Source organism: Quercus lobata, chromosome 3, assembly GCF_001633185.2.
Source record: "Quercus lobata isolate SW786 chromosome 3, ValleyOak3.0 Primary Assembly, whole genome shotgun sequence".
Lineage (NCBI taxonomy): Eukaryota > Viridiplantae > Streptophyta > Magnoliopsida > Fagales > Fagaceae > Quercus > Quercus lobata.
The window spans coordinates 17481435-17494734 of NC_044906.1; the positions used below are offsets into that span (position 1 = coordinate 17481435).

At 30.9% G+C, this 13300-nt stretch overlaps 1 long non-coding RNA gene across 1 annotated transcript; it reads right to left on the bottom strand.

Moving 5' to 3' along the window:
• Positions 1-11519: 11519 nt before the first annotated feature.
• On the bottom strand, positions 11520-13013 carry LOC115979796. The gene is made up of 2 exons (XR_004089200.1): positions 12428-13013; positions 11520-11818 (listed from the first exon to the last, which is right to left on the bottom strand). It is a non-coding gene; the product is annotated as an uncharacterized LOC115979796 (long non-coding RNA).
• Positions 13014-13300: the final 287 nt, after the last annotated feature.

A 13300-nucleotide genomic window follows, 5' to 3' on the forward strand; every position in this document is an offset into this window, starting at 1 on the left:
TTTTCTTTTGTTTTTTAAATTTATAATCTCTATTTTAGCATATTTCAAGACAATTACGTTGTATTATTAATGAATTTGTCTGCTGTATTATTAATGAATTTGTCTACTATTAATTTTTATTTTAGCATATTTCAAGAATGAGTTAATAAATTTGTCTCCTAAAATTTAATTTTGTTAGCTAAATTTTTGACTATTTTTTTCCTTTTTAATTTTTTGCATTTTAGGATATAATGGAGCCTTTTTAATGCATTTTATTGACCAATAAAAACGCTTAAAAAATTTTTTAACTAAAATATATTATATATATAAATTTTCTTTTACAAGCGGGGCCTTCTTTTATTTGGGAGCCTTAGGCAATTGCATCATCTATTAAGCCGACCCTGTCTCTTACTCTCTGGGCTAAACAGTGATGGCCAATGTAAGGCTCAATTTCTATATATGCACTTAACTTCCTGACTAACTTCTTATTTTGAAGGGGTTTGGCATGTGATAAATCAAAAGATCCAAACAAATTTTACAATATTTTTTTTTTAAATAATTATTGATGTTGTTTGTTGTGATTGATGTATCATAAAAATGATATTAACAATGAGTTAATGAGAAAATAATATTGTTCCAATAATAATTTACCACCTTAACAAGTTTTGGGAAAAAGATTGTGAAAACTTTTATAACTATATTCCCCTAAAAAAAATTGTGACCGTAGAATTTTTCAATTTCAGATGTGCACTAGAATCAAGTGGAAGAGAATGATACAGTTGATATCAGTGAATGTTTTTAGCAAAGAATAAAAAGAAAAAGGGACATCAATAAAACTTTAATAATCATTGGGAAGATTTAAATAATAAAAGAGTAGAATAAATATAAAATTTATGCTTTGTGGCCTGAAAAAGAAAAGGGGACCAAAGCATCTTGCTAGATTACTTCACTTGGAGAAGTAAGGGTACATATATGAAAACTTTATTGCTTTAATAGTAACCCATACTGTTCTCGTATTGTGAATGTGATTGTGGGGGAAATAACAGAGTAGGGAATGAAAGAAAGAAAAACTATTTCCTTCAAAAAAAAAAAAAAAAAACACCATGCATAATTTTCTTCCTTTCTTGGCAGTTTGGTAAACATTACTTGTAGTGCATTTGTCTTATGATTCTATGTGCCCAACTATCTCAAGCAAGGCATAATCAGACAAAATGCTAATGCTTCCCTTTGTAGAGCATATGCAAAACTTCACGCTACAGTATACTATTGACTTTATCAACTAGCTAGTGCAGTACCAAATCTGTTGCCAAAGCCAAAGAGATCTACATAATTAATGGTGTTGTAATCATTCTTATTGTAATAGTAATTCTTTTGAGCAAGAAACAATCGACATTGTACCCAATGAACATAATTACAAGAATTTGATCAGATTATATATAGTTAGGGGTGTCCAGACCTGACTGCGACTCGTCGGACCAACCAACCCGCCTGACCTCCACCTGAGTTTAGCCCAAACCAACACTCCCATAGGTCAATTTCAGGTTTCCGCACCGAAGGCCCGACGCCGGCGAGTCGAGTGATGGGTTTTCTTCTCCAAAACCCGAGCCACTTGACTCGACGGAGGTTATATACAAATCCGGCGAAATCAAGCTCAAATCTTAGGAGATCCAGTGAGTTCTTAACCATATTTGGTGAGATTTAGCCAGATCTAGCCATTCCCAGCAAATTTCAGCGATTTTGGTGTAGATTTCAGCGATTTTGATGTAGATCTGGTGAGTTTTTACATTTTCCGATGATGATTTTGCAGATTCCGACGATGATTTTGCAGCTCCGGTGGCAACCCGAAACCGATCAAACAAACTTGATCTCCACCCGAACCCAAAACCAACTCGACCGTTTGACGCCGGCGGTTGGTTTCGGGTCATTCTTCTTTCCACTCGATGCCAGCAGGTCGGGTTCGGGCTAGGTCGAAAACCGACCCAACCCGACCTGTGGACACCCCTATATATAGTACTCATACATGTGATAGTTGATATATCATGCAATTTAGGCCTTAGATGAAGCCTGGCGCTTTTACAATTAGTCAATTAATGGTTTTTTTTTTTTTTTTTTTTTTTTGTGAAGGTCAAGAATATTCCTAGCATGCAAAGAATTAAATTGAAACCAGTAGATAAATCAGTTTTTTTTTTTTTTTTTAATCAATGTATCTTGATTCCTTTAGAAATAATATGATTATCTAGCTCTATAGTTATGAACTCCATTATCTAATACTAAAAGTAAGAGCATTCACATTAGTCTGTGCAATAAATTTTGCTTATTTTAATAAAAAATGTACTTTATTTATTTATTTTACATATTCAATTTTCAAAATGCCCGACATCAGATTATCTATTTTACACTACATTTCATTATAATATAAAATTTTTCTTAATTTTTAAAATTGTTTCTCTTTCTTCATACATAATAATCACCATCCACTCTTTTCTGTTATCCTCGAGATATATAAAGAAAGAATAAAAACTAAATGCAAAATTAGTAGCATTAGTGTAAATTTACATTATTACTATACCAACTATATATTTTTACATAACATAGCATTACCTAGTGTGGGTGATCGTGGAATTCAATTTTAAGTTGTAAAACAGTGCATTTGATGTGAAGGTTGAAGTCACAACGGTAACAACGATAAGTGTATTCAAAGCGAGATTCTTTACAGATTTGGTAGCTACTGTTTTCTTTCTCAAGATAACTAGTTTTTTTGTCAAAAAGAATAAGAGGATGTAATGGGTGCAAGGGATGGTGCAACCTAAGGGGTAGTTCTACACATGATTTATGATGCTAGTAGTCCGGGCATCCAAATCTGTTACAGTAGTAACTAGGACCATAAATTAATTCTTGGCACCCACAACAAGTAGCTCCACCTCTATAGTTTGGACGGTAGACCAAGTGATGCTTTGAATCGCAAAAATGTAGAAGTTGTTGTTGTTGCTCCATCTTCTTGTATCACATGCACAGTCACAAACAGAATAACATCCAATTTGTTTAGAGAAAAATAAAAAAAGTGATTCGATACAACAAGGCTAGTAAGCTGAATCCAAATCTATATATCATATATAGATGAAAACAAACAAAGAAAGAGAAATAGGCATGAGTATTGCTGCTTTTTCAGTTCTATAGCATTTTTTATTGCTTGATTTTGATGTGAAACACCGTTGTTTTTAATTTAAGAAAAGATTGAAGGCTTCTTTTGGTTGGGAGCAAACATTTAGGAAGGAGGAGTATTTGCAGGATTTGGGCGTTTTATTTTGTGTCAAACAAAAGTAAGTAATGAAGTTTGGATTTTGAATGAAAATTGGATTTGGGCTTGATTACTTAAGAGGCATGGGCGTGACCCAGGTGGAGATGAATAATTTTATGGTTGTGTCAAAAAACTATTATGATAGATGTTTTCTTCATCTCTTGTAAAAAGATATAGACAATACCATCCATAATAACTTTCTCTAACTAAAGATGTAAATTATGTACAATATTTTATGTACTGTTTCTTAGATTTTTCTCTTAAGATTCTGCCATGTGGCTATTTAACTTAAAAAATACACTTCCATCCATGAGAAAAAGCCACATGGCAAAATCTTAAAAGAGGAATCTAAGAAACAACACCTAAGTACTGTACCTAAGTCATGCTCATAAATTATTGTTTTTATATTTTGTAATCTAAAAAGTGGAAGTCAATGTTAAACTTAAAACTATTGAATTAGAGATGAGTCTTTTTAATTGTTTTTTTTTTTCCTTAAACAAATAAAAAAAAATTCTGATTTTTTAATTAAAGGAAATAAATGTAAAAAGTTAGGAATAAATAATAAGAATGTTTTCACAACAAAAGTTTAAACCATGTCTTTAATTCTTCCCCCAATTCTTGAGACTAAACAAGTATAATTTGTTTTACCCAAATCTAAGTTCTCCCTTGTTCCATATATCAAGTAGAAAGTGCAGCTAAGTTTGCCTTTTTATGCAAATTTTTACTTAGGTCAAGTCAGTTAGTACAACTCAAAAAAACAAAGCCAATCCAAAAAAATTTTCAACAAAAAAATTAGACGGCTAACCTTATAGATTTAAAGGTAAAGGGCAACTTATTATTTTGAAATTTTGCATGTGATTAACTTATAAATAAATATTAAATAAAAGCATGGATCCAATAATATAGTAACATAAACCAAACTATTTAGTGGTAATATCTCACAAAAATATAGTATTAATCCAAGTGCAATAAAAATTTACTACATTTAATATTTATATGACAAATTTTAAGCAAACATAGCAACTTACCGTTTATGAATAATAATAGAAACACGTGCGCGTATATATGAATAAATTTGCAAAAGCAACTATGAATACTTACACCAAGAAAAATTCTATTTTGGCTTAAAAACACACCTAGAAAAACCTCCAAGTTAGCCTCAATTTCAATATTGCTAGAACTAAGGTCATGAAGAACTCATTAATGACTTCTACTATATATAGTGTATCCTATCGTATCAAAAAATAAATTCCTTCTCCAACTTAAAAGAAAAGGAAATAAATAAAGAACAACAACACAAGCAAGCAAGAAATATATTCTTGCTTGCCAACAACTTAGAGTTATACATTTTTTTCTTTCTCTATTATCTAATCTTTTATATTTTTTAATCTTACTTATCCATGTCATGACTTCTTACTACCCTTTCCTTTTTCTATTATTATTATTTTCTAAGCATGTCCATGCTAATTCTTTAGCTTAGGGAGATTGAAAGAGTTTTTAACTTACAAGAGTTGTAGCCCATTCCTAGCCATAAATCATGTGCCCTTCTTGATATTGAACTTTCAGGCCTACTAAGCACCCAAGCATAGGAAGGGTGGTTAAACTTTGGACCTAAAGTGTTTCAAATTAGTGAAAACCCTCCAAAAAGTAAAAATAAATAAATAAAAGAAAAAGATTTCCTAAAGAACAGAAGAGTGTAAGAATGAAGGTACTAGATAAGATGTTGAATACATTGCTTCTCTAAATTTCCACCTACTATATTAAAATACTATCAATGAACTTCACAAGAGAATCAAAATCTGCCTTCATTTGCACGTCTGAGAAAAAGGAAGAGAGTGTAACTCACAAGGAGGACAAATTATTTGAAACCAAAAGGAAATTACAATAAGGAGGTAGAATAAAATTCAAATTTTGTACAAATGCATCACTCAAAGACCATGCCCAAAAGCTTGTAGTATAATAATATACTATAGCCAGTGCTCCAAATGAATGCCAATTGGATCCTCAACCTCTCCCCATCACTTAAAGACTATAAATAATGGCTAAAAAATAATGCCAATTGTGTCTGCACAGGTTCTAAATAAAGAGGCTTGGAACTTAGTTATGTTCTAAATATGGGTTTGTTTGGAAATACCTTATCTAGTTTTTTGCTGAAAGTGTACTAAAGTATACTTTTAGCCTGAAATTTTTTTGAAAAAGTGAGAAAATGCGAAAAAAGGTGAGGTTTTAAAAAACTATACACAAAAACTAAAAGCTTAAAGTTGATGCCAAACTCACCTATAATTTGAGTCCAAAGAAGTTACTATTCTTGCAAAGAGCAAATGCACGGATATGATGTGGTTTGCCAATGGTGATCATGGCCATGGATAAGTCCATGAGAAACAAAAAAATAAATTAACTGTGCAAGAATGCAATTGTAGATATTAAATCAGGTGATACCACAAAATGTGAAATTTGCCTTGTTTGATAAAAAATATTAGGAAGTCAAAGCTCTTGAATCAAATAAATTTGGAAACCATCTATTTTGGTTTACCTCTAGAGTCTAGACAATCTATGGAGATGCAATGCAATATGACAGAAAATTCTTTTATTTTTTTAGTAGTTTATAGTGTATACTCATCTCTCACATGGTTTAATTCTTTTTCAGATTTGCCACTATGATTAAAAAGGAGTAGCTTTTGTCTCCTAAGGTATTTAATCAGTTTGATTTAGGCTGCTAGCTACTAAGGTAAAGGGAATATGAGATAAGAGTCACTCTTTCAGAGTATTAGGAACTCAAACCTCTTGAATCAAATAAATTTGGAACCAATCTATTTTGGAGAACTTTATTTATTTACCTCTAGAGTCTAGACAATCTATGGAGATACAGTATAATAGTAAATTCTTTTTTTTTAGTAATGTATACTCATCTCTAAAGGAGTTACTTTTGTCTCCCGAGATTTATTTTTAAACGTTTGATTTAGCTACTAAGGTGTATATATTTCTATCTCAAAAAAAAAAAAAAAAAAAAAAAAACCCTACTATGGTGAAGGGAATATTTTCTACCAAAAAAAGAAAAAGAAAAAGAAAGGTGAAGGGAATATGAGATAAGTGTCACTCTTCCAAAGGACAAAAAGAAAGAACAAAAACACAAGCAAGCAAGAAATATATTCTTGCTTGCCAACAACTTAGAGTTATATACTTTTCTTTCTCTTTTATCTAATCTTTTATATTTTTTAATCTTGCTTATCCATGTCATGACTTCTTACTACTATTTCTTTTTTCTAAACATGTCCATGCTAAAATGTTATTTTCTCATTCATTTATGAGATTTTGTTATGTTTCTCTAATTAGGCTTTATACACACATAAAGTTTATCTCTTAGGTATGATGAATTTTGAGGTGGAATTTACTCAAAATTGTACTTTGTAAATTTCATGTGGGAATATTGCAAGTTTTCCTCATTTAGCTTAGGGAGGGAGACTACGAGAGTTTTTAACCTATAAGAGTTGTAGTCCATTCCTAGCCATAAGTCATGTGCCCTTCTTGATATTAAACTTTAAAGCCTACTAAGCACTAAGCACCCAACCATAGAAAGGGTGGTGGTTAGAGTTTGGGCCTGTGGACATTTGTAATAAGGTGTTTCAAATTAGTGATGGCTCAACTACTCTAATACTTGGGCTAAATCACCAAGTTTTTCAGCCCATTTTACATTGTCTGTATATTTTCTCACTCTCTGGACTAATCGGTGATGACCAATGTAAGGTTCAATTTCTATATACGCACTCCAATCATAACTTCCTTTATAACTTCTTATTTTGAAGGGATTTTGCATGTGATAAATCTAAAGATCCGAACAAATTTTACAATTTTTTTTTTTAATAATTGTTGATGTTGTTTGTTGTGATTGATGTATCATAAAAATAATGTTTATAGTGAGTTAATATGAAAGTGGTATTGATCCAATAATAACTTACCACTTTAACAAATTTTGGGAAGATGTTGTGATAACTTTTATAACTATTCCCCTAAAAGAAATTGTAACTGTAGAATTTTTTAGTTTCAAATGTGCACTAGAATTAATTGGGAGAAAATAATGCAACAGATTTCAAATTATCAATCATGGTTTTTAGCAAAGAATAAAAAGAGTTCAACCAAATCCAACCCTATAACGCTATAACTCAATGTGCATGATGAACATCAATAAAACTTAAAAAATCATTGAGAAGATTTAAATAATAAAAAAAGGAGAATAAATATAAGATTTATGCTTTGTGGCCTGAAAAAAAAAAGGGACAAAGCATCTGCAAGATTGCTTCACTTGGGAGTAATGCTAATGAAAGAACTTGGTGAAAAAAATATTCAGTAGACTTATTGCTTCAATAGTAACCTGTACTGTTATTGTATTGTGATTGTTGGGAAAACAACAGAGTAGGGAATGAAAAAAAGAAATTTCCCCAAGTACAGAATGAAAGAAAGAAAAACTATCTCAAGCAAGGCATAATCACACAAGATGCTAATGCTTCCCTTTGTAGAGCATATGCAAAACTTCACATTATAGCATACTATTGAGTTTTACTTCATCAACTAGCCAATGCAATACAAAGATCGGTGCCAAAGCCAAAGAGATCTACGCAATTAATGGTGTTGATAATTTCAAGACAACATATATATATATATATATATCTTATGGTGGCCTAAAAAACAAGTTATCATCATTTTCATTGCATTGTAATCATTCTTATTGTAATAATAATTCTTTTGAGCAAGAAACAATCGACCTTGTGCCCTATGAACATAATTATAAGGATTTGATCAGATTATATACAGTACTTACACATGTGTTAGTTGAAATATCAAGCAATTTGGGCCTTATATAAAGCCTTATGCTTTACAATTAGTCAAACAATGTAATTTTTATATGGGAAGGTCAAGAATATTCCAAGCGTGCAAAGAATTAAATTGAAACCACTAGACAAATCAGATTTTTTGATCAATTAGTATCTTGATCTTCTTGTGATCTTACATGTAGTCTACTATGCTTTATTTATTGATTCCTTTGGAAAATAATATGATTATCAAGCTCTATACTTATGGACTCCATTATCTAATAGACTAATACTAATACTGCAAAATAAAATTTGAGATCTGCTCCATTCCAAGAAACTTTTGTTTTTGTTATTTTAGGATCCATTTGAGATCCATTTATTTTGTTGAAACTGAAAATTGTTTATTGAAAATACTGTAGATAAAGGTAAAAGTTAGCTGAAACAGTACAGTAGAACCTATGAAAAGTACCAAAGAGTGCAGTGGGACCCATAAATAATAGCAAAAATAAGCTAAGTAGTAAAATAAGTTGGCAAAAATAATTCATACCAAACGCACACTTAGTTAGCATGCATATGGATAAGAGTGCAAGCATGTTCCATATACATTGTTTTAAAAAAATATTTTCAAAGTAAATCACTATACTCACGTAATTTTACCCTGATTACTCTGGGTTTATGCTTTTGATTTAAAGGGTTTCTAATTTTATCCCTTTTTAGTTTCCTCAATCATCATTTGGTACTTCACCTTTAATTTGTGTTGGGTTTGTGACATTGATATTTGGGCTCTTTTCTTAGTGGCTGAATTATAATAATATTCTTTTTTAGCCAAACCTCAAGACCCATTGGTCATTTCAGTTTGCTTCCCCATTTTTTTTTTTTTTTACCGATTTCTTATCTGAATTTTTTATTGAGCTTTTAAGTCTCCTCAATTTGGGTTTACCTTGGGGAAATGTTTTTCAATTCTGTTGCATTTGTTTAAATTTTTGGGTATTTATTTAATATTTCCAATTTTATTAGACTGCTTTGTTTGTCATTTTGTGTTGTGTGTTTGTTCTTTAGATTAATGTTTCTTTTTGTTTGTTGTTTTTTCAGTCACTGTGTATTGCCTGTGGGATCAGGGACAGAAAGAGGAGGAATTCTATGTGGGTTTGAGTCATGTATCATATAGGAAAAAAATATAGATCAAATGCTCGTGCTACTGCCACTACCACCAAATCCAATTCCAATGCCACAACCACACCCACTGCTAAAGCTGTTGGCAATGGTGGCAGAAATCTGAGAGAGCCTTTGAAGACAAAATTAATGGCTTTTGGGAAATGATTTCTTGCTGCAAAGGTTACCATCAGTGACGAAGAAACAGAGGTGTCGGAGGAGCAAGCTGCAGTCTGTTTGATGGCACCGTCCTGTGGTACTGTTTTTGCCTAAAGGTGGAAACACACAACAAAATGTTGATAAGATCAGGGACAGACCCAGCTAGGGGCATGGGCCCCTGGGTCCAATTTTTATTTTTCAAGTTATAAAATTTTTCATTTCTGTAGTTAGACCATCTTCTAAAACTTGAGGCCACTTTTTTACATAATAAGCCTAATTAGTCTCACCCAATAGCAACTATCTAACTAAAAAACTTAACAAAAATAATAAAAATATTTATAATAGTGATTGTATTTTAGCCAAAAAAAAAAAAAAACTATTTTACCACCAAAGAACTAAAAAATTATACGTTATTGGAGAAGCTAAAACTAAATTTTTATAGCAAGTTATTAAAAATAAAATAAAATATTTTATTAAGGTTATATCTCTTCCTTTAATTGAAAAACTCAAATTCTCTTACTTTCTTTATTATTTTAATGAATTGTTTATATTATTTTAAATGAAGTTATAAAAAAATAGAACATTTGATATTGGGTGTATTGTAAAGTGAGATAGTAAAATAAATAAAGTAACTTTTTGAAATGCTAAAAGTTAATATTTTTAGCACCATCAATATGAATGCTCTAACTTCCAAAAAAAAAAAAAAAAAATCATAGCCAGCCTAATATTAAAAAAAGACATTATTTGTTTTTGTTGGTAAATAATTGCATCTTAATGTATTTAGAAACAACGATTTTGAGCATTTGTAATATTTTGATACTATATGGATTATTATTTGGATGATTTTTTTCTTTATATTCCGGCCCCCACTAACTTAAAATCCTGATTCTGTCTCCAGATAAGATAAAGAAGACTCTAACCACTTAGTAATCCCAACCAACAAGTATACCTTTTAATATTGTCCTTTTAGCTTACTTTAAAAAATTAAAAAAAAAAAAAAAACTTTTTCTTTAATTAAATGAAATGAAAATGAGAGGAAATGGTAATACCCGTGTGTATGTGTTATTTGGGTATTTCAAAGATAGAAAAGAAACAAGGGAATGCTCAAGGAAATTGAGAGAGAATTGATAGAATGACATTCCTGTTTTTGGTGACATTTCTTAGTATATTGTACATGGAATTAATGATATATCACCTTTTTTGGTTGTATGTGCTGTTTTTTCTGGTTCGTGATATGCTGTTTGTAGAAATTGTTGGATGACTTTATAATAGAAATTGAGGTGTCCAAAAAAAAGCACTCAGAGATGAAAATTGTAACCTTGTCCAACGTATTGGAAAGAGAGAGCAATCAGTAACGAAGATAACAATTATTTATATTAAGATAGCTTACACAAAAGCTTTTGAGGAGATTCCTCAAATTTTTTTATTTCCGCAATCGTCAAACAAGTTTCCTGCTGAAGTTTCATTGGCCATGTTGTCTTGTTGTTCTAATATATCTTTTAGATTATCATGTTACCTATCAAGCAATCAACTAAGCAACTACTGTCATCAATTTTCTACAATGTCGGACCTACTTCATTTACTAGTTAGCTGTTACTACTCCACTTCACAAGGCCGGGAATAGTTACGTGTAGTTTCAAGTTTCCTAGTGCCTTTGCACATTCCATCTACAAGGATATTATAGATTAAAATATTGAGATCCGACTTAATATTTTCCAATTTTTGAAATAACTAACCTCACCATGTACATTGGAACACAAGCCTGCAAAATTTGGAATAAATATACCGCACAAGTACACCTCACTTGTTTTGCCTGCAAAATTTGGAATAAGTATACCGCACAAGTACACCTTACTTGTTTTGCATTTCTTGAGAGAGGCTAAGGCCCGTTTGATAGAGCATCTTATACACATATTTTCAATTTTTAAATAACATTATAAATATTTTCACACACATTTTCATCTACACGTAAATAATTTCACACACATTTTCATCTACACATAAATAATTGTTATCCATTGAAAAAATTATTTTCACACATTACAAATATAAACTATTTTCATCTACACATATTGAAAAAATGTTGTCTTCACACACATTACAAATATTTTCACATGCATTTCTTGAGAGAGGCTAAGGCCCGTTTGATAGAGCAATCAGTAATGAACAAAAATTCTTTGTCTTACAATATCCATTGATGAACAAATCATGAAACTTATGAACACTTTCATAGATCAAACTAAATATTTTTATTACAATTTTACAAACAATTATCATCAACTAGCATCATAATTTCTTCTATGCAAATCCATACACCCTCATTCTTCTTTTCGTCTGCATGCAAATCCATCCATCCTCATTCTTCTTTTCGTCTGCTTGCTTCCAAATCTCTTTCTTTTCTTTTTTTCTTGGCTTCCAAATCCTTTTTCAAGGAATAATCCAATAGTTGTTTTTCTTGACTTTCAAATTCAATTTTTCTTTTACTTTTTGAATCTTTCCTTACATAAACTGTCAATGATAATATCCTTACATAAACTGTCAATGATAATGTTATATATCAAAGCATAACATTAACAGTTTATCATCTTTCATCCTCCTAAGCAACCAAAACTTAGGAGAAAAGATCAACATGATATTTATCAAGACAGAAAGTAACAACTAATCTATTTCAAATGGCAGAAGCAATTAATCAACACATTTGAAAAAAATAAGTTGAAGGCAACATTTAAGATTCAAATCTTTATACAAAGTAATCACGGTCGAATAATACTTTATTGCTGCAATTGCAAAATATAAACTAATGAAATCTATAATTGCAGGCAAAAGGTTCAGATGAAGCCGTTTATCAAACGGATCCAAACCATGATCAAAGTCTCTGTATCGAATTCTCACATAATTCATGAACGGATCTGGGTTTTCGACATTATAACTACTAGCAATAGCAAAAGTTGTAAAAGTAGTACTAGCAGAACAAGTAGGAGCATGAAATGAAACCCTAACACAAAAGGGTAGAGAATAAGTTGGAACATACATAGATCTGGTGGGTAAAGATGCACAAGCATTTCTCCACATCATAGGCTGCCGCCGCTTCCTTTCTCTCAACAAAAATTGTAAAGCACTTTAACCTAAAATGCTGCTTATATAATGGAACATGGACTCATTTTCTTTCATGGGCTCAAAAAGAGGCCCAAGCTATTAAGCAAACTTGGAAATGTGAGTCAATGCGTGTGTCCCTACCGCACCGCACGGGACTCACAAATTGGGTGTCAAAAAGCTGCGAAGGGGTGTGTACAGACTTTGGGCGTAATATGTTTGATTTTGTGTGTAAGTAGCAAGTAAAGCTGTTTGGATTTTAAATGAAAATTGGATTCGGGCCTCATTGTTTAAGAGGCATGAGCGTGGCCCAGGTGGAGATGAGTAATTTTATGGTTGTGTCAAAAAACCACGGTTATGATAGATGTAGAATATCTCTTGTAAAGATATAGATCATCTCTTGTAAAGATACGAGCAATACAATCTGTAAAAATTTTGAGTGGATGGCAGTGTTAAACTTAAAACTTTAGAGATATAAGTTCTGTTTAAATATAGTTTATTTTATTAAAATTAAAAATTTATTGCTAAAAATAATGTGAATAAAAATAAAAATGAGTTGAAAATGTATAATAAAATGTCTATAAATGGGTAAAAAAATGCAATAAAACTCATAAATAATTAAAAAAAATTAAATAATATAATAATTTATAATTTTCATTGCTACATAAATAATACTGTAGATTAATTTTTATTTTTTTTTTCTTATTTAATATGATTTTTTTTTTTTTTTTGGGGGAAGAAACGCACCTAAAAAGATAAGAATAAATAAAAAAATATTTTAACAACAAAAGTTCCAACCACGTTTTTAATT